At 61.7% G+C, this 22,529-nt stretch overlaps 1 long non-coding RNA gene across 1 annotated transcript in view; it reads left to right on the top strand.

Annotated features, from left to right (window-relative positions):
- LOC132693745 (uncharacterized) overlaps positions 1–22,157 on the top strand; it is a 47,256-nt gene extending 25,099 nt beyond the window's left edge. The window contains exons 2-3 of the long non-coding RNA XR_009616931.3: positions 17,404–18,445; positions 20,172–22,157. This is a non-coding gene — a long non-coding RNA (uncharacterized LOC132693745). The remainder of the gene's footprint in view (positions 1–17,403; positions 18,446–20,171) is intronic.
- The last annotated feature ends 372 nt before the right edge of the window (positions 22,158–22,529 follow it).

Here is a 22,529-nt window from a genome sequence, read left to right on the forward strand (position 1 = left end):
ATGACACCCGCCCCCACCGCCACCTCCCAGAGAAGGGACCATTGTGTCCCAAGGGTTAACAAGGGATGAGGGATGCGAGGAAGGGGCCCTTTAGCCATGATGCCCTCTGACCTTTCATAAATCAGAGGGGCTGGGGGCGAGGGGGCTGCTTGGCAGGACTTGGTGGGGTGGGGGCTTAGAAGCAGCTGCGCGCGACGTTGACATTGTTCCCACCATTCTAAGTGCAACAAATCCCTCTATTGTGTTCCTGGTTTATCTGGTTCCTCTTGTTTATTAGCAGGGCTCCTTTGGCAGAGGCTCCAGCCCTGGGCGGGTGGAAAGAGTGCTGGCACGCACCGCGGGGGGAGGGGGCCGAGAGGGGGCCGCCGTCAATGCCCGCATTGTTCCCGCGCTTTTTGTTTCTACTGTAATGACATGTTGGAAGAGAGAGAGGAGAAAAAAAAAAAAAAAAAAAGACGTGAGTTGGGGAGGGAAGAGGAGGGCAGAAAAGAAAGAGGGAGCAAGGGCCCTGGTGTGGATTGATGTCTGGGCCTGGGCGGATGTGCCGGCAGCTGGGCACTCGGGTGGATGGAGCCAGGCCGGGGCGCGGGCGGAGGGGGAAGGGGGCGGCGGTGCGAGGGGCCGGCAGCCCCCCGCCCCGGCCTCTGCCGCCTGGCACCAGGTGCCCCCACCACCCTCCAGCCCTCCTTGGGCATCTGTGGGGCCGTGCCAGAGTGGGGCAGGTGCCGGGGTCTGGGGTCCGCCTCCCGAGGTGCTCCTGCCTGGCTGTGCCACCCAAGGCAGGTCACTAAACCCCTCTGGGTCTCGATGTCCAGGGTCCGCGATGGGGATGTTGGGGGAGAAGGGCTATCCTGGCATTTTGGAAACGGTGGCGTCTCCTCCCCACTTCTGGGTCTGTACCTCTGAGCCTGGGGCAGAGGTCCACGGGACAGATGGCCCAGCACTGCTCCCAGAGTGATGGGGCCCAGTGCCAACTTGGCAAGGTGGGCCTCGTCTCCCATTTAGGCCTAGTCCGGGCCTTGGGGGGGGGGCGGGGGCGTAGGGAGAGGAGCCTGAACAGGGGAGGATGGAACTCCGGTCCCACCTGGCTGGCTTGGGTCTCTCCCTTATCAGTTGGCAGGACCCTGAGGCCCTTCCAGGTCTGGCTGCTGGGCTGGCGGGGGAGAGAGTACAGGGCACCTGAATGAGACGTGACGCCCCCTCGACATCTCGGGGCTGGCAGAGCCCTCGGAGGCTGTGGACCTGTCCCTGCCACTTCCTGGGCCTCTCTGTAGCACCGGCAGCAAATCACCCACCTCTGCTGGCACATCTCCAGTGATCCACAGTCTACACCCGGCTCCTTCGGTCCTTGCCCAGCCCAGACTTTTGGGAAATTCTTTTTTTTTTTTTTTTTTAGTGTTTGTTTATTTTTGAGAGAGAGAGAGAGAGACAGCACAAATGGGGGAGGGGTAGAGAGAGAGGGAAGACACAGAATCCGAAGCAGGCTCCGGGCTCCGAGCTGTCAGCCCAGAGCCCGACGCGGGGCTGGAACTCACGAACCGCGAGATCATGACCTGAGCCCAAGTCAGAGGCTTAACCGACTGAGCCACCCAGGTGCCCCGGGAAAGTTCTTTTTAAATCTGTCTCCTTATAGCTTCTACTTTTTGGTTCCAGTGCTATTCATCGGAACCACATGGAACAAGTTTAGCCTCCCTGAGAACCTGTAAAATGGGAATGATAGGCCCCGTCCTGCCACATGGCAATGGCTGTCGTGTGGGTCCTGTAGAAAGTTCTCCAGATCTTCTCAGACTGCAGCTAGGACTTCCTGTGCTTGAGAAAGCGGTGAGGACCATTTCTCATATGAATAAAGGCAGAGTATTTCGAGAAGATTGGCTTAAGGCTCAGGTTCGGGCTGTGATCAGGGTTAATACTCAGCTGGGGGCAGGACCAGGGCTCAGGCTGTGTATGGGCTCAGAACCCAGACTGCAGTCCGAGTTAGCACTCAGCTGGGGGCAGGACCAGGGCTCAACCTGGGGCCAGTGTCAGGGCTCAGGCTGTAGCTCTGGCAAAGGTTCATTCTGGAAGAGGGCAAGGGCTCAGTGTGGGGTCAAGATCAGGGTTCAAGCTCAGGCCGGGATAAGCATTCAGTCTGGGGTCAGGATGAGGGTTTGCAACAGGGCTCAGTTTATAGACAGTGCCACAGACGGCTCATTCTGGAGTCAAGGCTCAGGCTGTGACCAAGATAAGGGCCTATTTTGGGGGTCAGGATCAGGGTCCAGTCTGTGGCCAAGTTCGAGGCTTATACGCATTCATTTTGGGTTTAGGTTCAGGCTACAGGCCGGGGCTCAGGGTCAGGCCTTAGGCTCAGGCTGGGGTCGGGGCTGAGGCTATCACCCAGGTTTGACTGACGCTCCCTAGCTAGGGTCGGGGCTCCATCTGAGGCTCTGTCTTTGAGTGTTAGTTGACCTCCCGAACAGATGCGTTTTTTTGCGTCTTGTTCCCTAGTAGCTCTGTCCACCAAGGTTTTCCTGGCAGACTCCGATCTCTGGAAGCCTTCAGCAGACCCGGCAGCACCCGGCTGTGCCAGGAGAGCACAGCAGGGCAGGGAGGAAGGTCCTGGCTCCAGGTAGCCCACGGAGGAGGCCAGGGCGTGCTGTGTGTGATGAGGTGCTGGGGGTTAGACGCGGGGGAGGGGTTGGCCTCTGGAGGACCAGGATGGCCTGGGCACATGAAATCCTGACTCTTCAGGGGCACGAAAACCAGCCCCCTGGCCTGGGGATTGCCAACAGATTGTTAGGGGTGGGAAGGGGTGGGAGGGGGTGGAAGAGGGTCGAACAGGAGAGAAAGGGCAGTCTTGGGGGCATCTGGCCCTCCCTCCTGTGCACGCGGGCAGATGCGCTTTGCATGATAACATGTGAATGTACGAGCGGACTTGTGTGCGCTCGCGTGTGCTGGGAGGGTGTCAGTAGGGGCGTACTTGTGTCTGGGGGTGTGCTGATGACGGCACATGTGTCTAGGGGCACGTGTGTGGCTGTGGGCAGGGTCAGGATGGGCGGGGGGGGGGGAGGGTGACGCCAGGTTTCGTCCTCTCCGTCCCTCCAGCCCCGAGCTGCCGGTGCGCCTTCTCCAGCCCCCAGCCGCTGCGTCCCCTGAGGGTCCTGGCCGTCCCACGTGACCGGCGTCTGAGCCCTGGACGACACATCAGCTGAGGGCCTGTGACCCGCTGCCTGCTAGTGGGAGACTCTCCGGTGGGGGGTCCTGGTTATGACCCCCGTGGACCACACAGCCTTCCTCCCAGATGGCTCGAGCACGGCACCTGCCCAGGAACGGAGGGCCGCCCCAGGCAAACAGAGAGGGGTCCGCGTGGGAGGGCAGCAGTGGGCGCGGAGTTGGGGCACCAGCTGAAGTCAGGCCACTGGCAGGGGGGAGGGTGGCGTGCCCCCGTCGTGTGAGTGGGGCCCCTGCCGCCGAGGTCTGCAGAGGCCTTTTAAGAAGGTCGGGGCCTGACCTGCAGGATTCCTGCTACCCCCTCCCTGCAGGCCCGTTGACACCCATCTGTTTCTTGGTTCTTTTCTGCTGTCACCTTCCAGGGGCTGAAGAGGGGGAAGGTGCCCCTTTGAAGTCTCTGCCCCCGTCCCCTGTGTCTCTCTGTTCTCCTTCTCCTCCCCTTCTCAGCATCTCCTACCCCTGGGTTCTTTCTGGCCTGATGGTTGGCTGCTTGTTCGCGGACCTCGGAGTCAGGGTCGCTGTGGGATGTCGGCGCCAGAAGGGGCCTCAGTCCCGCGCCCACGCGTACGGCCGAGGGAGGGCTCCTCTGTGTGTGTGTCGCGCCTGCCCCCCACTCACGACCATGCGCTGAGCCCTACTGTGCACCAGATCACAGAGGAGAGGCCTCAGGGAGCCCTCTGTCCCCGGGGTGGGGAATGGGCAGCACGGGAAAGCCAGGCTAGGGGAGCCCCGGCTACGGAAGGGTGACCTTGAACTAAGGTGTGTACACAGGAGGAACTGGCCAGGCAGGGCGTGTGTGTGCGTGTGTGTGTATGTGTGTGTGTGTTGTGAGGGGCTGCCTTTGCCAAGCTCTTCTTCATGGTTTGGTGAGGGAGGACTTCCGCCAGGAACAGCGTGGTTTGGGGGTGAGACTCGGGGGTTTGAGTCTCAGCTCTGACACCTTCCAGCCCCGTAACCCGGAGAAGCTCACGATCCCCCTGAGCCTTGCTTTCGTCACCTACAAAAGCGGGCTGGTGGCCTCTGTCTCCTGGCCGCGCGGGAACGACGGTCTCGCTTCTCCCGGCTGTTAAGTGGGGCCACGAGGCTTCACCACCCCCCTCCTGGTCTACGTGGCTGACTTGGCCGTTTTTCGTGGTGCTTCCTCCGTGAAAACACGTGGGTGCAAAGTCCCGGCACACGTACAAATATTTCTCACATCGGAGGTGGTTTGGCTCCTGAATCTGGAGGGCAAGAATCAGATGCCGGGGTGTGAGTCCTGAGGCCATCACTGAAATGCGTGTGGTTCCTGAGTTTCGGAAAGTGAAGGCTAGAAAAAGGAATTTCTCAGGATCTAGTTAGTTCCGAAGTCAGCTCTCAAGGCCTATCTATTCGCAGGTCATTCACAAGTACTGTATTAAATACACACACGGAAGAAGTTTCAAAATAATGAGGGAAGGGGCGCCTGGGTGGCTCAGTCGATTGAGCATCTGACTTCAGCTCAGGTCACGATTTCGAGGTCTGTGAGTTCGAGCCCCACGTCGGGCTCTGGGCTGGTGGCTCAGAGCCTGGAGCCTGCTTCCGATTCTGTGTCTCCCTCTCTCTCTGCCCCTCCCCCGTTCATGCTCTCTCTCTGTCTCAAAAATAAATAAACGTTAAAAAAAAAATTTAAAAAAAAATAACGAGGGAAAGAATAAACACGGAAAGAGATTCTGACACTTTCTTTTGCACCCCACCGGGTCACTCCGTGTTTCCCCTGGGATGTCCCACCCCTTCTCGGGACGTTCCCGGTCTGAGGTCGGAGGTGGTGACGGGTGACCCCAGAGTGCACAGGAGGGCACGAGGGAACCTCGTCCGAGAAAAGCCATTTGTTACTGTCCCTTTGTCCCACTCACACCCCGCGCTGGGCCCGGGACACGAACTCCCCGTTCTGCGCACCCCCCCCGCCCCCCACCACCGCAGCCCTGGCAGTCACTGCCGTCTTTTGTCGCCGTGAGTTTAAGCGCTCTAGGTACCTCACGTGGGTGCAGTCAGACGGTATCCGGCTTCTGACGTCCGGCTCTTTCGCCGTCCGTGATGTCTTCAAGGTTGGTCCGTGTTGCGGCCGAGTAGCAGCCCGTTGCCAGCACGCATCACGTTTGGTTGTCCATCCGCCTGGTGACGGGCACCCGGGTTCTCTTCACCCGTCAGCTACCGCGAGTCATCTGCCGGGAACACGGGTGCGCAAATATCCCTTCGAGTCCCTGCTTCCCATTCGTGGTGCCTTCTAGAGAGAGAGAGAGAGAGAGAGAGAGAGAGCGTTTGGACAAGTTTTTCCCATGGTTTGGGAATCACGGGTTTGTGGATTACCGCGTGCCACGAGGACCGTCATCGACGTGTACAGGTGAGAGCACGAGACGTTACAGGGCCGCGGGAAGGCAGGGGGCTGGACAAACAGGGGAAGCCTGGGCGACTGTCTCCGAAGTCCCCGCACAGACTGGGTGTGTGTGTGTGGGGGGCGTCGAGGAGACTGGGGGGGCAGGAGGGGAGCGGGGGGGGGGGGGGCAGGGACAGCCCCTGGAGGGTGTGGCTGACCCGGCTGGGGAACCTGGGTCTCTCCTGGAGGGAGGACAGGAGGACGAAGGCTCAGAGATCCTCTGATAAGCATGGGGGTGGGGGGGAGGGGAGGGGACACTAGGTAAGACTTGCTCCTCCCCGGGGGTCTGGCTCCAGTGCCGGGGCCACCTTGAACTTCGGGGGGGGGGCCGGGTAGAGAGGAGGCCTCCACCTCACAGCACGTGTCCCCCTTCTTGGTGTTTCCTGGCCCCTTGGAGGCCCCTGGTCTCCTTTCTGGCCTCTCCAGCCACCTGAGAGCACGCTCTCCAGGGCGCCGGGCTTCTGGACATTTTGAGGTTTGGCTCAGCCCCCTTTCCCGGAAAACATTCCAGAAGCGATCCCTTCGCGGCAGACCCCACGTGCACCCGGACTCCCGTGTCCACACGCTCCCTCCTGGGCTCGCCCCCACGTGCCCCCGCGCGCACGCATCCGTGCCGCCGCGCGTGTGCTCGCACACAAGCACAACGCACGCGCACGCTCGTTCACACGCGCGTGTGCTCGCGCACAACCCACACTCGCACGCAGGCACACCTCACCCACTCACGCACGCACACGCTCACCACACCCGCACTCAGACCCACACCTCTGCGTGCAATCACGGCACACAACGCTCACCGCCGCCCCCCCCCCCCCACACACACACATAGTCCCCCTTCTCCCCCGTTCGCCCATCTCTCTCATTTCCAGACTTCTCTGGGGACCAGAGCTAACGTTTACTGAGGATCTCTGGAGGGGCTGAGACAATGGCTTTGGCTCTTTTCACTCCTCCTGACCGTCTTCCTGAGTGGATGTCATCACCCCGTTGTACGGATGCACAAACGGAGCCTGGGGAGCTGAGGGTCTCACAGGAGCTGAGGGTCCGGGGGCCCCGACTCTGCACCCTCCTTTTGGCACTTTTCACGGCAGCGCAGTGGTTTTTGTGTGCGTGTCATAAGCTCGCTATGTCAAGTTGGCAAGACCCCCCCCCCCCACCCCCACCCCGGGGTCAGGACCACGCTTCCTCCTTCTCCTGCGTCTCCCACTCGGGCTGCAACTCGGACGATGCTCAACGAATGCTCTTAAATCAGCGCCTCTGAGTTCTGATGTCAGCGGAGTGGTCTCAGGACCCCCCCCCCCCCGTTGTGTCCTTGTGCCGTTCTGCTGCCTGGAGGCACCCCTCTCGCTCTCAGACGTGCCCTTTGGGGCCCAGCCTGAGGGCTCTTCTCAGGACCGCCCCGCACACCCTGTCCTCCATGCTTGCGGCTCTCTGTTGGAGCTCACCTCTCCGTGGGACGGTCATGATAGGTAGTTATTATTTACTCTTCTGTCTCCGCTGTGGGACTAGGAGCTCCGTGGGGACAGGGCTGTCTCTGATTCGCCCGTGGGAGCCCAGAGATGCTCCCGAGACCCCACCCAGCGCTGGCTCCTGGAGAGAGTGCCTGGCGTGGGAGCACCATGCACGCACATGTGTTGGGCTCAATTCCCTGACTAAGGGGGCTCCCCTGCCTGCTCCTGGGAGAAGACTTTCGTGGAGGATCCCACCGGGCGCCTCTGCCTGCGTCCCCCACGGCCCCCAGGCATGCTGGCCTTCACAAGTACCCGGTTGGAGATGAGGCGGGGCTTAGTTGCCCATCTTCCTGGGCACTGAAGCTGGGCGAGCAGCTTGTGAGCAGAGCCACCCAGGGCGGCTGGCTTGGATGACCCTGGGACAGCAGGGTCCCTTCCCCTTCAGCAAGGACAAGGCGGTGCGTACAGCTGAGAGAGTCCAAGAGACCCGGGAGCCACCCTTTCCCTAGGGCCAGCACTCACTCTGCCGCAGTGACGCCACCTCTCTGGGCCTCAGTTTCCCTCTCTGTGACACCAGGGGTTGTCTCCCTGACCCCAGGGCCCTCCCCAGCTGTGCCCTCCTGCACCTGTGAGATTCTGATAGCAGAGGCGGGAAGGCGAGATGGCCCCTCTTTCTCCGCCGCCTCTCCCTGTCCCCCAGGGTCACCCCAAAGCCTCCCCCTCCCCCGGCTCCCTGGAACTTCCCCGCAGCTGCAGGCCTGGTGAGACAATTGGGTGTTTTAGAGAAATACATTTTTGGGCTAATTTGCCATGCATAAGTGTTTCTCTTACCCTTTAAAGGCGGAGAACAAAGAGGCCTTTCTGCACCCGGGCAGGCTGCTGGGGAGGGGACCGCAGCTGTACCGGGCCGGCGACCCTCCTCCCTCCCTCATCCCTGTGAGCGCCCCGCCACGCTGCCCACCGCCCCCCAGGAGAGACAGCCTGGACTTTCCCAGCCTCCCCCAGCCCCCTGCCCTGCTGCCTCTGAGGCCCCTCGGGTCCTGCCCCACCCCAGCCCCCACCCTCCCACCAGCTGCCCCGGGCGAGAGGGAAAGTGTGCGTGGGTGGGTGGGTGGGTGGGGGGGGTGGATGGATGGGGAGGGGGCATGCCCGCCCGGAGACAGCGGCTTTCCACGAGGCTCGCCAGGGTGGTGACGGCCAGGCTGGATGTGAGCCAGAGCTCCCGTGGCGTGTGTGGTGCAGTCACGGGGTGCGGGATGGTGTCAGTCATCAGGTGAATCACCAGTGTCTAAGGGGCATGTGGCAGTGACTCCATTCCTTCCCGCGTGCGTGCGTGCGTGCGTGCTGCGCGCGCGCGCGCGTTCATTCATTCATTCATTCACTCAACTAGCGGTCAAGGACAGACAGGCGCTAATGATTACAGCAAAGCCCCCGAGGTTCACGTACCTCTTAGGGGAGGTGGCGCCTATGGGAGTGGCTGCACGGACAAGGCTGCGGGTGCGGAGGTGCGAGAAGCAGGTGCATCGCCCTGCGTGGGGCTGGGGGCCGGGTGCATAATGAGGGGGAAAAGGGCTTGGTAGCAGCTTCCCTTGCTGGCGGCGAGGGCCCTGAAACCGGCGGATTCAGCATATGGCTGTTCTGGGGCCACACCTCTTCTCTTTTGGTGGGGGGGCTCTCGTCGCTCAGGGCATGGCCATCAGGGCCTGGCCCCTCAACCGTCCTGTCGGTCTCCCGCAGCACCTGCAGAGCGCACGTGTGCGTGCCCGCATCCACGCACCTGCACGGGGCACCGCTCTCCCCCTGTCTGCACCTCCCCTCCCATCTTCGCGAGCTCGCTGAGGGCAGGGGCCTTGGGTGCTTTCCCCAGCACCCAGCCCAGGGCGAGCGCACAGCCCTCCGTGCTCCGGAAAGGAGCACGGAGGGCTGGGCAGCCCTCGTCTAACCTCGTAACGGCAGCGGCTAAGGTTCAGCGAACACTTGCTGGGTGCCAGGCCCTGCGGGCGACGTCCCCTCGCTCGCCCAGGCGTGACAGCTGCACGAGGTAGGCGCTCTTACCTACCACTGTCCTACAGACGGGGCCACTGAGATCCAGAGAGGTTGGGCTTTGGCTAACGATCACCTGGCCCCCCGGGGAGGAGGCGTCAGAGTCCTCGCTCTAAACCGTTCTACCCGCTTCACCCGAGAGGCCGCCCGCTCCCTGGAGCCTCCCGGGATGGACTGGCCGACCCTGGATTCTCCTTCTGCCGTCCTGCAGCTTGTTCCCATCCTGAGCCCTGCCTCTGCCCAGGGGCGTGTGAGAGCCGGTGATCCCATCCTGAGCCCTGCCTCTGCCCAGGGGCATGTGAGAGCCGGTGAGAGGAGGTCGAATTGAAGGGGGTCGTCCCCACGAGAGCCCTGAGGGACTCCGGTTACTTAGGGAGGCAGGGCCGGGGTGGGAGGCCCGGGCTGCTTCGGGGGCGGGCACGGCGTTTGGTACTTGGATTTCAGGACCAGCAAGGGGTTCAGAGCCCCTTCTAGCAACCTCACGTGGCTCCCCGGCAGTCGACAGACCCGACGGCACGAGTGACCCCTCCCGGTGCCCCAAGTGTCAGTACCGGGTGACTGGTGGGGGCTTCACGACCCTCTGTGTGCGGGTGCGTGTGCACGCTTATGCACGCACACGCATCAGTCTCTGGGTGGGCCCGTGTGTGGGTTGGCCCGTGCACATCTGTCTCGGGGGGTGCTCAGGAGATGAAGGAGAAGGCGGGGATTGAGAGAGGACAGTGGCCACAAGGTCCCCCGGAATTCTCTGTGTAGGATGGGCAGCCGTCTAACCCCACACACTCCCGAACATACGCATCCGGGGTTGGAGCAAAACAGGCAGAAAGCGAGATGTGGCTGTTGGCCCAGGGGGGACGAGGGGGAGCCCCGCCCGCTGTGATGGGCAGGCGACTCTGGGCCTGTCTGAACAGGGACTCCCAGGTTCACAAAAGGCCCCGCAGGCCCCGGCTGCTCGCTCCGTCGCAACCCATTGACGGGCACTTAAGGGTGCCGACGGGGCAGGGCCAGGGGTGGGCGGGCAAGGCCTCTGCCCTTTCAGGAACCCAGAGCCTGAGAGAAAAGAGCACCCAGGAACCTGGAGTTCAGGCACCTGAGGCATGAGCGGTGTGGTCTGTTGTGTGTGGGGGTGTGGGGGGGGGGAGGGGTGAAGGCTGCCAGGGAGGGCTGAGAGGTTCCAGAAGGAGACTTGAAGGTTAGAGACGATGGGGAGAGGGAGGGCCCATATTCTCAGAATCCTAGAATGTGAAGGGCAGAAGGTCTTTGGAGGTTACCCCACCGAAGTCTAGTTTGTAAGGAGGGGGAAACTGAGGCCCGGGGCCAAGGGATGATTTGCCCAAGACCGCGATGGAGTCAATTCAAGCCCGTGGGGCACCAGGCTGAGAGCTCAGCCTTAAAGAAGGGCCTGTCTTGCCTCAGTTGGCTGTGGTCTGGTGGGGCAATGGACGCACAGACAGATGAGCACCGCCCAGTGCCATGAGTGTGACCATCCGGGCACGTGCAAGGCAGCAGGGTGAGCGTTAATGGAGGACTATTATCTAGGCAAGACCGCTTGACCGAGGTAGCATCCGAGTTGGGCTTTGAAGGATGAACCTGAGGGCCGTCTGTCCTCCACGAGCGCCCCATTCTCCGGGAGACTACAAGCCGACTGGGATGGCGAGGGGGTTCTGGTGGGCTTCCGTCCTGAGCCAGGGGACAGGAGTCAGGGTCTCCCGGGGCCCCAGGATCAGCCTGGTTGCAGGGTGAGCCACTCAAAGAACATTTATGGAGCGCCACTTGTGAATAAACCTTACCCAGCGGTTAGGATCTCGGGAGGCAAAGAGGAAAGAAAGGCGTTCCAGGGGGAGCCAACGGCACAAGCAAAGGTGTGGCTTCTGGAAAGCGGGGGCCTGTTCAACACGCAGCATCTTATTTTGTGCGGCTAGAGCAGGGGGGGGCGCGAAGGGAGCAGTTGAAGACGCAGCTGGAAAGATTGGCTGGTGATGGAGCCGGAAGGGCTCTTAGGGAGAAGTTTGGGTCTTAATCCGGGGCGAGCAGAAAATGCTAATGGCTTCTGTGTGAGAGCAAGTCCCTCAAGAGCCCAAGGCTGGGCCGGGACCTTAAGAGAACCCAGAAGCCTCCGGGGGAACCAGGAGAGGGGCCCCCCCCTAGACAGCGGTGTGCTTCACAGCCAGCTTTGTTGCGGGACAGGGTGGCCATACAGGGGTGGATTTTCACAGTGTGAGAACTCCCACCAGGGCCCGGTTCGGGCTTCCCCGCTGACCTCAACGGGCTTGGAAGGTTCCAGAAAATGTAACATTTGGCTCGCCCATGCTGGGGTGAGCTGATTCCTGGGCACCAGGTCACCCAGGGTTATCAGCTGTGATTTCCAGTGCTTAGTTCCCCTTCTCTCCGGGTTCGCTTTTCCAGTGGGGCCTGCCGGGGGGGGGGGCCCCGGGGACGGAGACCTACCCACCCCGGAGGAACCACTCTGTGGTCTGTCCGAGCTCAGGGGCCTCTGAAACCCCAGGACCTGTGGGTTTGAGCCTTGGTTCCGCTGCTCACGTGCTGGGTGACCCAGGCCAACCCCTCGCTCCTCTGGGCTGACCTGCTTTGGCAGGGTCGTCGTGGGCTGGGGTGAGGGTGCAGGGGGACGTGTGGGTGGGAGAGCACTGCGCTGGGAGGGCCTCGGGAGCCTGTGCGGTGAGGGGACCGGGGACGGGGCGCGGGACAGGGAGAGCCACATGGGTGGCCCCGGACTACAGACCACCAGCGCCTCTGGGCCTTGAGACATGTCAGTTTCTCCTCCTGGTGCCTCCCTCTCCCTCCCTGTCTCTTGGAAAACTCCTATTCGTCCATCAGGCCTCAGCTTCAGCGCCCCTTTTCCAGAAAGCAGGGATTAAGAGCACAGGAACCTGTGTGGCCCTGGGTAATCTGCTCAGTCTTTCTCAACCTCATCTGTAAAATGGGAACAACGATACCTCGTAGCTTGTTGGATGGTGCCACGAGATGCCCTTGGCACATACCCCCCGCTTCTGAGAATCGTGGTGTTGCCATCCCTCCTTAGTTACGCCCCCTTCCCTTCCCTCCTTCCCCCATGTCCCTCCCAGGGAAGCCTGGCCTCTGAGTCCCCACCATGCCCTGTGGGGACCCCGTCGATCAGGTGGTAATCATGGCCGTGTCCCTTCCACCGGATAGGGAACCCCCGAAGGTGGGGGGTTGGGTCTGATTTGCCTGCGGGGCTCCCAAGCGCAGCCCGGACCCAGCCCGGAACCGGCCTCACACTATGTGTTAGGTGAGGGACTGACCCCGGCCGGGTCCCTGGCCTCGGCCCCGACACCCACCAGCTTGGTGTCCTGGCCAAGTGGCCACTCCCCCCCTCCCCGCGGAGCCTGGGTTTCCTCATGTGTGAACTGGATGACCTCTGGGGTTACTTCTTCCCCCAAAAGCTGAGCCCATGTCTCAAGCCCAAGTCACCATCCTGCCCCCCCCCCAGCCCCCCCTCCTCCCCCCCCCCCACTCTCCTGCTCCATCAATGGCCCCACTGTTCTCCAGTGACCCAGGCGTGAAACTTCGGAGTCATTTTTGACTCATCCGCCCTTTCATCCCCTCACGGCTAATCATCAGCCACGACAGTTTTTACCCTCAAAATGTTGCTCACATCCGTTGTCCCCTCTCTGGTAGCGCGGTCCCCTGGGATGCTGTTGCCCACTTTCTAACCGGCCGGCCTCCCCTCCCCTCCCCTCCGCTCCCCTCCCCTCCCGTCCCATCTTCCCAGCAGAGCTGTTATGTCCCCTCCAGGAAAGGCACACCTGTCACCTGGCAGGGGATTAGCAGGCCTTGAATCTGTCAGCGGGGGAGGCCGGGTGGGTCCAGGAGAGGCAGGGGGAGGGGCCCTGAGTGGAGTCTGGGGGTCCGCTTCCCAGGTTGCACCTGCTCACACACCTGTTGGGCCGGGAACTCCGGAGGGGTTAGCCAGAGCCCTGGCGCCTACCGTGGGGTGTAGCAGGGGTGGTGGGGGCTGCTCCCTCGGCCCCTGAATCGGGAAGCTTCATGGGGGAGAGACAGTTGGTCTGACTCTTAAAGACGGAGAAACTGTCAAGAACGGTGTTTCAGGCCCGGAAGCAGCCTGTCCGTGTAGGAGCTGTAAGAGGGCTCCGGAAGGAGAGGTGTTTGGGGTGGCGGGTGCTGGGAGGGGTGAGGCTGCCAGAGGTGGGAGGCAGGGAGGCTGAGCAGGGCTGGATGGGCCGCGGAGGGGCCCTTGCTGGTCAGAGGGAAGCAACCGCAGGGACCCCTCACTCCCATGTGTAATTCACGTCCCCTGAATAGACTCTCCCCCCTGGGAGGCAACTCTTCTCTGTGAAAATCAAAGGGACAGTCCGTGGCACTGTCCTCTACAGTTTACACGGTGCTGTCCTTCCCCAGTTCCTCGTCTTTCTTTATCAGCCCTGTGAGGTGGCACTTCTCAATCCCATTTTACAGATGAGGAAGCTGAGGCTCATAGAGAGGGAGGGACTTGCCCAGGGTGACCAGCTAGTCCTCGGTAGAGCGAGGCCTGAAATTTCCCTGGCCCCGGATGCCTGATCCCTGGAGGTTGAAGGGAAGGAGGGAGGGGTTCGAGCCCCAGGGCCCACGTCCTCCCGGGGAGGGGCTGGCTCTGTGCGACCCAGATCGGGAGACAGGCCCAGCTGCTGGCATCCTGGGACCCAGGCAAGCCCTGCCGGGCTGGCCTAGCCTCTGGGGTAGAGCCCCTCCCTGGGTGCACGGGGTGGGAGTCGGGCCCGAGGGAGCAGGAAGGACCGGGTGGCGGATTTGTGTTTCCACTCGATTTCCCTGGTTGTTTTTCCGAGAGCTGTGGCAGGATCCCGAGGGGCGGGGCGGAGGCGGGGAGACCTCAGGAAGGCGCCGTGGCCCCCGCTGCCCGCCCCCCATGTGACTCCTCTGACTGACGACAGCGCCACATGGAAGGGCCTCGAGGCTTCCGTCCTGCGCTGGCAGGACGAATGTGTGACGTGGGCCAGGGCACTGGGCCCACACTGGGTGACTTCCCGCGTGACCCGCACTGACTCCGGCGCACTTTCTATCGGGGGCTGACCCCTTTGGCTGTGGGGTGAGAGAGGCCCGTGACCGTCGCCTGACCCCCACTCTCAGCACAAGCCCCAGGGCCAGGCACCTAGGCAGGGCGCGGGGGGGTTGGGGGGTGAGCGCTGAACGCCGGGGCTCTGTGCGGTGACTCCCCGGCTCTCCCAGCCCCTCCGACCTCTCCAGATGCCCCTTCGCAGCTCGGTCTGTGGTCCACAGCCGGTTCCCCTTCCTCCTGCGGCCCCCCCCAACACCATTTCGGGCCTGCTGCCTTGCCACAGACCGTCCGTCTCTCGACTTCCCCGGGCCTGGCCACGCTGGGCTCGCTGTCCCCACTGGCTGCCTTTCCTGCCTTCCAGAACTGCCCGCACCCTGGTCCGCGAGCCCGAAGCCTGGCCTGGACCATACTGCTGTTTCCCTGAGGCTCACTTTCCTCCTCTGTAAAATGGGTCTAATCATAGTTCCTTCCTCCTGGGACTGAATGAACTACTCCCAGGGGAGTGATTCTCTACCTGGCCTGGGGTGAGGGAGGGCTTCTCAGAGGGGCCGCAATGCGTGGCTCTAGACAGCGACTGGCCAGCAGAGACACGTGGTGGAGACCAGGAGCTTTAAGCCGAGGCTGGGAGGGGTGGAGGTGAGACTTGGGGTCCTGGCCTGGCCTGGGGGGCTACCTCGCCTCTCCAGCCTCTCACTTCCTGCTCTGCAACCTGGTTCCCTGCTCTGTGCCTTTAACTTGGGTGGTTCCTTCTGCGTACAAGCCCTGCCCATCCCTGGAAATACGCAGAACTACAACTGGGTTCCTCCGGGAAGCCTTCCCTGCCCCCTGCCGCGGCCATCTCCCTCTCTCTCTCTCTCTCTCTCTCTCTCTTTTGTCAGCCTGTGTACCAACCATGGTGAGGGATTATCTTGTAAATGGTGCCCGGGGCCTGGAACCCAGCGGGAGCGCAGGGACCACTAACCCCCACCCATGGCAGCCTCTCATATGCCCGAACCTTCGCTACGGTTCTAAGGGGCCAGAAGGGATGAGGCCAGGCACTTGATGCAGAGGTCCCAGAGGCCAAGGGACCCACAGCAAGTTGGTGGGGGAGCAGACAGGGACACACTTTCTCTGTGTCTCTCCCTCGCTCTCTCTCTGCCACCTGCACGCCCCCTCCCCCCCAAGTGCCGAGATCCAGGCTGGGGCCTAGTAGGGGCATATTTCCTTTGTCTTCACATGGAACTCCAAAGTCCGTCCTGCTTCTGTCCCTCTGGGCCATGCAGCCTTCCTTCCCCACCCGCCGGCCTGTCTGCTGTCGGAGGGTCCCCTGATATTGTCGCCAGTTTCAGAAGCCACCGTCCCGCTCCGGCCCACATCACCACTCCAGGCACTTGACTGGGGCTGAGCCGAGGTACCCACAGTTGTACTGGGAGCACACAGAGGGTGCAGGGAAAGCCCTGGCATTGGGGGTAGGAAGGCGCCGCCCCTCCCCAGGTGGTGACCGGGTGGCGACCGTGAGCCATCACTGACCTCTTCAAGCCCCAGTTTCTGCTCCAGAAGAATGAACTGCTGCTTTAAAAAAAAAAAAAAGGTTTATTTTTAATCTTTATTTATTTTTGAGAGAGAGCGCGAGCAAGCAGGGGAGGGGTAGAGAGACAGAGGGGACACAGAATCCAAAGCAAGCTCCAGGCTCTGAGCTGTCAGCACAGAGCCTGACGTGGGGCTCGAACTCACGGAAGCAACTTCATGACCTGAGCTGAAGTCAGATGTCCAACCGACTGAGCCACCCAGGCGCCCTGAACTGCCGCCTTTTTATGCACATATCAAACCTGCAAGGTGTGTGTGGTCTTACAGATGAGGAAACCGAGGCTCTGGGAAGCCAGGGACCTGCCTGAGGTGGGAGGCGCGAGGTAGGCCACCAAGCCCCTGCTTTGCTGGGCCATTTGCAATATCACAGCACCGTGTGGAGCTCAGGGGGGTAATGTCCTGAGAGTTCTTGGTGAGGCTTTAAAAACTCCCCGAAGAAGAGGCTTTGTTCTTAAACCAGGGTGCCCACGGCCAAGTTCACCCTCCCAGTGGTTCCACTGCGGGGGCCTGGAACCCCACCATTATGAACCACCCCTGGGGGCAACCTTGTTCTCTTTAGGAACCTGCCTGTTCCCAGCCTTAACATATAGCAGGCGCTAGGTCAACACTAATTCAAAGAATGACTGGACCATACTTATGAGAGGGTGGGCAACATGGGAGGGGGAGTAGCCACCAGGGATGGGAGCACATAGGGCTTGGGGGGCTGTGGCAAAAGCCCTGGCAGGTCTCTAGCCCTCACCCTTGACCTTCTACAGTTTATTTCTTGCATGGCAGCCAGAATGTCCTTGTCCAAATGGAACTCAGACCACACCCCCGCCCCTGCCCCAAGCTCCTGTGGGACCCTCACGCCTAGGCTCCTCTATATTCCTCCGTGATCTGACCCCCTTTCCCTCATCTCCCCTGGTCCCTCTGCTCCCCTCACTCTGGCCTCCTCTCGGCTCCTAGAATCCCCAGCACGTTCCCTCTCAAGGCCTTCCCACGTGCTGCTCCCAGTGCCTGGAACATTCCGCTCCCAGATACTCTTGCTCTCTACATTCAGATCTTTGTCAAGTGGCACACACCCTTCCAGGGGCCTCCCCTGACCACCGTGTCTAATGTATGCCCTTCCTGTCCCTCCCTCCCCTGACCCGGCTTTGTTTGTCATCATAGAGCCCGTGGCCACCTGACAGTAGCTTGTATATTCACTTGTTTATCGTCGATCCTGACAAGAACATCCTCTCCGCGAGGGCAGGGGTGTCTGTGTTGTCCACTGCTGTAACCCCAGAGCTGGGACAGTGCTGGGTACATGGCTGGTGCCCAACTCATATTTGTAGGAGGAGGGAAGGAAGGAAGGGAGGAAGGGAGAGAGGGAGGAAGGAAGGAGGGAGGGAGGAGGGAGGGAGGGAAGGACCTCTTTCTTCTGCATATCCATGGAGTGCCTCCCATGTTGTGGCCCTCTGTTAGGTGTTTTTAGAATGAGAGCATCAGCAGAGGGGACAGCAGCTCCCTTGAGCCCAGCTGACCCCAAGGTAGCAATGGTCATTTAGTGAATACATATTAAGTGCCCAGAGCAATATCTCTTCTTATGTGTGTTATTAACCAATGGAGTCTCTAGGAGCCTGAGAACCAGGGCTGGTGGGTGGAAAGTGGGGGAAGGGGAGAAAGCTGGATAGGGATGAAAGAGATTTAATTACATTTTAGGAAAAATTTTCTAATAGGCAAAACTGTGCACCAATGGAAGGGACTTCCCGAGGAGGAAATATGCTCCCTGTCAGCAAAAGGAGGCAAGTGGAGGCTGGGTGGCTCTGGAACCCGAAGCAATCAGCCCTGGGACCTGAAGCCAGAAGATGTAGAGATTCAGGGGAGTCCTCCCCAGGGTTGGGGTGGGCCAGGCCCTGGAACTTGGAGTAGTCATGGGTCACCCGTCTGACCAGACCCAGGCAACAGAAGCCATGGCTCCAGTCCCTGGGTCCAAAGGCTTCTGGGACTTGGCCAAGCAGCCATATTGGGCCTCTGGACCTATGAACGACAGACTAGGCCTGGGAGACAGGAAATGGCCCTGCTCAGGGCCCAAAAGCCCCCTTAGCATACCCTCACTCCTTCCCCGCCTCCCACAGTGGCCTCAGGCCCCTGCGCCCCGCGCCCATGGGGTTAAATCTCTCCCTGTCTCTCTCTGCTCCAAGTTGTTTTCCAAGTGAAGCAGAGAATGGTTCTCTTGTTACCAACATGGCTTCTGGGCATTGGGTAATGCGCTCCCTCTTCTCCCTGCTCCGCTCCACAAAGGGACCTTTTGTTCCTCTCCCTGCCCCTCTCTCTGGCTCTTCCCCGGCCCCCCACCCACCCCAACTCCCTCCTCCCCGCCTCCCGCCCCACACTGCACCCCTGGGCTGTGAGGAGTGACCATGGTCTGGCTGTGGTGCCCTCCCTCTCTCAAGGCGCCCAGGGAGGAGAAGAGGCCTTGTGGCCGCGGCGGCCATTTTGAGAGCGGCCATTCCAGGCGGTCCCGGGCTTCCGTGAGGCTTGCGGGCTTGGGGAGGCCACAGTGGGGTGGCTGGGGCTCAGCAGGAGGTCTTGTGGTGCACCTCCTGTCCTCCAGGGAGTGGGGGGAGGGACCCTCCCACCCACCACCCTGACCCGGGGCCGCCTCCTTGCACTGAGACAAGACACCTTCCCATCCCCCATCTCGCTTGACCCGCACAGCAGCCCACGGGGCGGGAGTGACACCCCGTCTTCCACAGGTGGAGACTGAGGCTCAGCGGGGTAAGTGTCCTTCCCCACCAGGGGCTCAGTGAGCAGGTGCTGCAGCCAGACGGAGCTGCGTGCTCCTCCCCTGAAACCTCTCCAGGAAAGAGCCCTCAGAATGTGCCCTGACCCATGGGACACGCCGAGATGGATCTGGGCCACCAGAGGAAGCCTAAAACCAAATTTACTGGAGTTTTTTTTGCAAACGGAACAGATTGTGCCCGAGATGGGAGTGTCAGGAAGCCGGTCAGATACTGAAGTGTCTGCTCTCAAGGGAAGACGGTCTCTGTCCACTGTCCCCTCCCTTGCCTCCTCACAACAGGCCTGCAAGGCAGGCAGGGACAGGCTGAAGACAACATTTTTCAGATGAGGAAACAGGCCCAGAGAGGATCCAGGGCCAGGACTCGGCGCTCACCCGGTTAGATTCCAGCTCTGGTTGTTGTCTCTTTCCGGGGCCGCTCCCCACCCCTCGAGAGGCCCAGGGACTCGGGGAGGGGACTTAGGTGGGTCACGGCAGCCCCAGCCACCCCATCTGCAACCACAGGAGCCAGAGCCCTGAGGATGTCGTGTTCAGGTGCCTCAAACATCCCTCGATTCCCCCATCACACTCCGTCCCTGTGTCTACAGAGATGTGAAACAGAGCACCCGCGTGTGCCCGTGATGTATATTCCCCTGTGACCACTGAGCTGGGTCTGGGGCCTTCGGGCCACTGTGAGAAGTAAACTGGGTAGATTGGGGATGGGTGGATGGGCAGCTGGGGGGAACAGAGAGGGCACGAAGATTTATCCAGAGCTGAATACACCCCCCTGGGCCTGCCCTCAAGGAACCACAGTCCAGGAGGAGAGCTACATCCGTAGAGAGCCAGTGGGCTGTCAGAGAGGGGGCCTGGGAGCTCACCGCTGGCTGGGAGGTTGAGGCAGGAAGGCTTCTTGGAGCAGGGGACCAAGGACAGAGCCTGAAAAGACGAGGATAAGTTAACCAGGCAACGAAATTGAGACGGAAGGTAGGAAAGGAGCTGGCAGAGGGCGTGGGGCTGGGGCTGAGAAGAAGGAGAATGGTGTGCGATGGGGTAAAGAGGCCACCCGTGGGCCAGAGCAGAGTGGGGACAGGGAAGGTGGGAGGGGTGGGTAGGGGGAGGAACCACGTGCGCTGCCGAGGGTAGTCAGGGGGGCTCCTGCTGTGGATGCCCCGATAAGGTACACGGACGAGGTCTCGAGGGATAGTGGGGTGGTCGCTGAAGGATGTTAAAGGGGTCAGGGCTGGGTCTGTGCCAGTCTGGTTTATTACTGTTTTCCCAGCGCCCGGCCCAGTGCCCGGCATACAGCAGGCGCTCAATAAATGTTTTGGATCAATGCATGATTGCCGCCGGTATACCCTGAGGTAGTGGTTAACTCCAGTCGCGGGGTCTCGGGCCTCAGCTCCCTCGTTTGTAAAACGAGGGTAACAGCCCCTGTGTCTGGGGGTGCCGAAATGGTTGAGGGACGGAGCTCGTGGCAGGACTTTGCTCAGTGCCCTGCATGGGGTCACGCTCCATGACTGGTGCCTTTACGACACGTGTGCAGACGTGCCGTGGGCAAGACAGGGGCAAGGACCGGGTTAGAAGCGGCCGAGTTGTCCAGATGCGAGAGGATGCGCCAATGGCCACGTCCACCAAGGGCTTACGCTGTCCATACATTGTACTCTCATAATCCCGAAAACAAGCTAACGGAGAAGGCATTATGGTCACCCCTGTCTTATTGTCCAGGACACCGAGGCGCAGCGAGGCGACGTGATCCGCCCGAGACCCTGAGGCTGGCGAGCCGTGGACAGAAGCCAGACGCCAGCGCCCAGCCTGTGACCACTGAGCTGGTGACAGAGACTGGTTAGGTGGGAGGTCACTCCATTTCCCGAGCGAGGGACATAGCGGGACGGGCTGGCTCGGGGAGGGAGGACGCGCTGAGTCTGGGGGCAGATGCCCGGGGAGGTCTGGGCTGGGGGTCTGGACGAGGGTGAAGGGAGCTCCTGGGGCAGGTGGGAGGCATGGGGGGGGGGGGGGCGGAGGAGCCCCAGCGCCCGGAGGTGGTGGCTCATAAGAGCGGTGACAGCAGACGTTCTATAGCGTGTGCTCGGTGCCAGACGTTCTCCTAAGCCCTCGTATCACCTTATTTAAATCCTCCCAATGAACCCTGTGAGGGGCACCCTTACCACCCTTGCCTCACGCCCCAGCCGAGAGTGAGACGTCCTAACTGCCCTGGGGCCCAGGGCTGTGACAGACCAGGGCCCCGGGCCCGGGGTGGGGACGTGTGGAGAGGCTCTGAGGGCAGCCCGGGTACGAGCCAACGTGGGGGCATCTGAAGAAGAGAGGAGGAGGGTGCGTGGCCTGCCTCATTGCCCCTTCCGTGTGTGGTTCGGTCGGCTCCCTCCCCCACACCTCTGCCACCCACGGGCCCCCGGACTTGTCGCTGTGACGGGGCTCTCTCTTGTGGGCAGTGGGAGCCAAGGAAGATGCAAGGGCTGGGAGAGAGGCCGCCGAGGCCTGGAGAGCAGTCAGGGACGATGAGCATGGCTCTGACTGACTGGAGAGGCATAGACGGGCTGGACAGACGGCACGGGGGAGGGCGGCGGCATGGCTGGGGACGCTGGTGGCTGTTGGGTGTGGCTTGACAGGTGGGGTGTCAGGTAGGGGCAGATGTTGAGGTCAGTCGGCGGTGGGCAGGTGGAGTTGGAGGTCCCGAGGGCCCCTCAGGGGGAGACAGTTGGTTTCGTGGGTCTGGACCCTGGGGTCTGGTGGGGGGGGGGGCGGTCAGGGGAGCCGATTCCGTCATGAAGCCCTGGGGAGAGTGGGCACCCAGCTGGGAGCGGGCGGAGGGGGTCAGAGAAGGAGACACACTGTCACAGAGGGCGGGTGGCCAGCGAGGTAACCCAGACAGACAGGGAGGGAGTTGGGGGAGGGGGTCCCGTGCCACGGAGGCTTCGCCAGAGCAGGATCGGGGACTGGGGGGAGAACGGAGGAGCATTCGGCCAGGGAAGAAGTGTAGACGGCAGGTGTAGACAGGGCTTCGGGGAAGCCAAACGCAAGGGGAGATAGAGGGCAGTAGCTGAAGGGGACCGGAGGATGGTGGGTCGTTCTTAGAAGAGATGACTGAGGGTGTGGCACCGAGGTGGGCTAAGTGGGGGGAGGGGCTCCTGGAGTGGGGGTGGGGCGGTCCTGAGCTGGACGGAGCTGGGGAACCCTGGCTTGAGGGAGGGAAGGGCATGAGATGGGGTCTATAAAGTCATTTGCAGGCTGAAGGAGGGGAGGTCAAGGGGCCTCTCCTCTCTGCGATGGAGGAGGGGGGGCTGGGGAGGCAAGGGGGTCCTGAGGTTCGTGTCTCCACAGAAAGCCCTGGAAGAAGGAAGCCTAGGGGATCAGAGAGGGTGGGTGGAGCCGGAAGAGGACCCAGCACAGGCAGCCTCTGGGCTGAGGGGGACCGGGGTCCAAAACGGCAATGCCCCTTCTCCTCTGGGTGTTCTGAGCGCTGGCCAGGTGCTCGTGTCCCGAGGAGCTACGGGTCTGTCCTCCAGGGGCTCAGCGGCAGTTTCTCCGGAGGTGTTCCTGCCCTGGTCCTGGGCAGCCTGTCACCAGGGCAGGGGGCAGAGCAGCTCCCAGATGCTTCCCATGGCCACCAGCCCCCTTCCCCCAGGCGCGGGCTGCACCTCCCTCCTCCCCCACCGGCTGCCAGGCCCCAGCTGGCCGCACAGTCGGGCCTGGGTGCTTACGTGACCCCCCACGTTTCCGAGCTCCCCTCGCCCCCTCCCTGGAGGGCGCGGAGTGGACCAGACTCCCAGGGCAGGCCTCGCGGTGGCCCCCCTCCCCCCACCCATCGACCCTCCTCCCCAGGTCTCCCCCGCCCCCGCAATCTGACACACTTTCAACACCTTGGCGCTCTGATTTCTGAGCCCAGCCAGGACAGGATAAGAGGAAGGTCATCAGAAAGGGTGTGGACGGAGGGACCGCGCAGGCGGGCAGAAACTGTTGCTTAAACTTAAACGTTCGCTAAGAGGGTCGGTCTGATGTTATCACAAAACAAACAAACAAAACAAAACACAGAGTTGCTGAGTTGGCCTCGTAGATAACAGCATC

Source organism: Panthera onca, chromosome B4 (assembly GCF_046562875.1).
Source record: "Panthera onca isolate mPanOnc1 chromosome B4, mPanOnc1 haplotype 2, whole genome shotgun sequence".
Classification (NCBI taxonomy): domain Eukaryota; kingdom Metazoa; phylum Chordata; class Mammalia; order Carnivora; family Felidae; genus Panthera; species Panthera onca.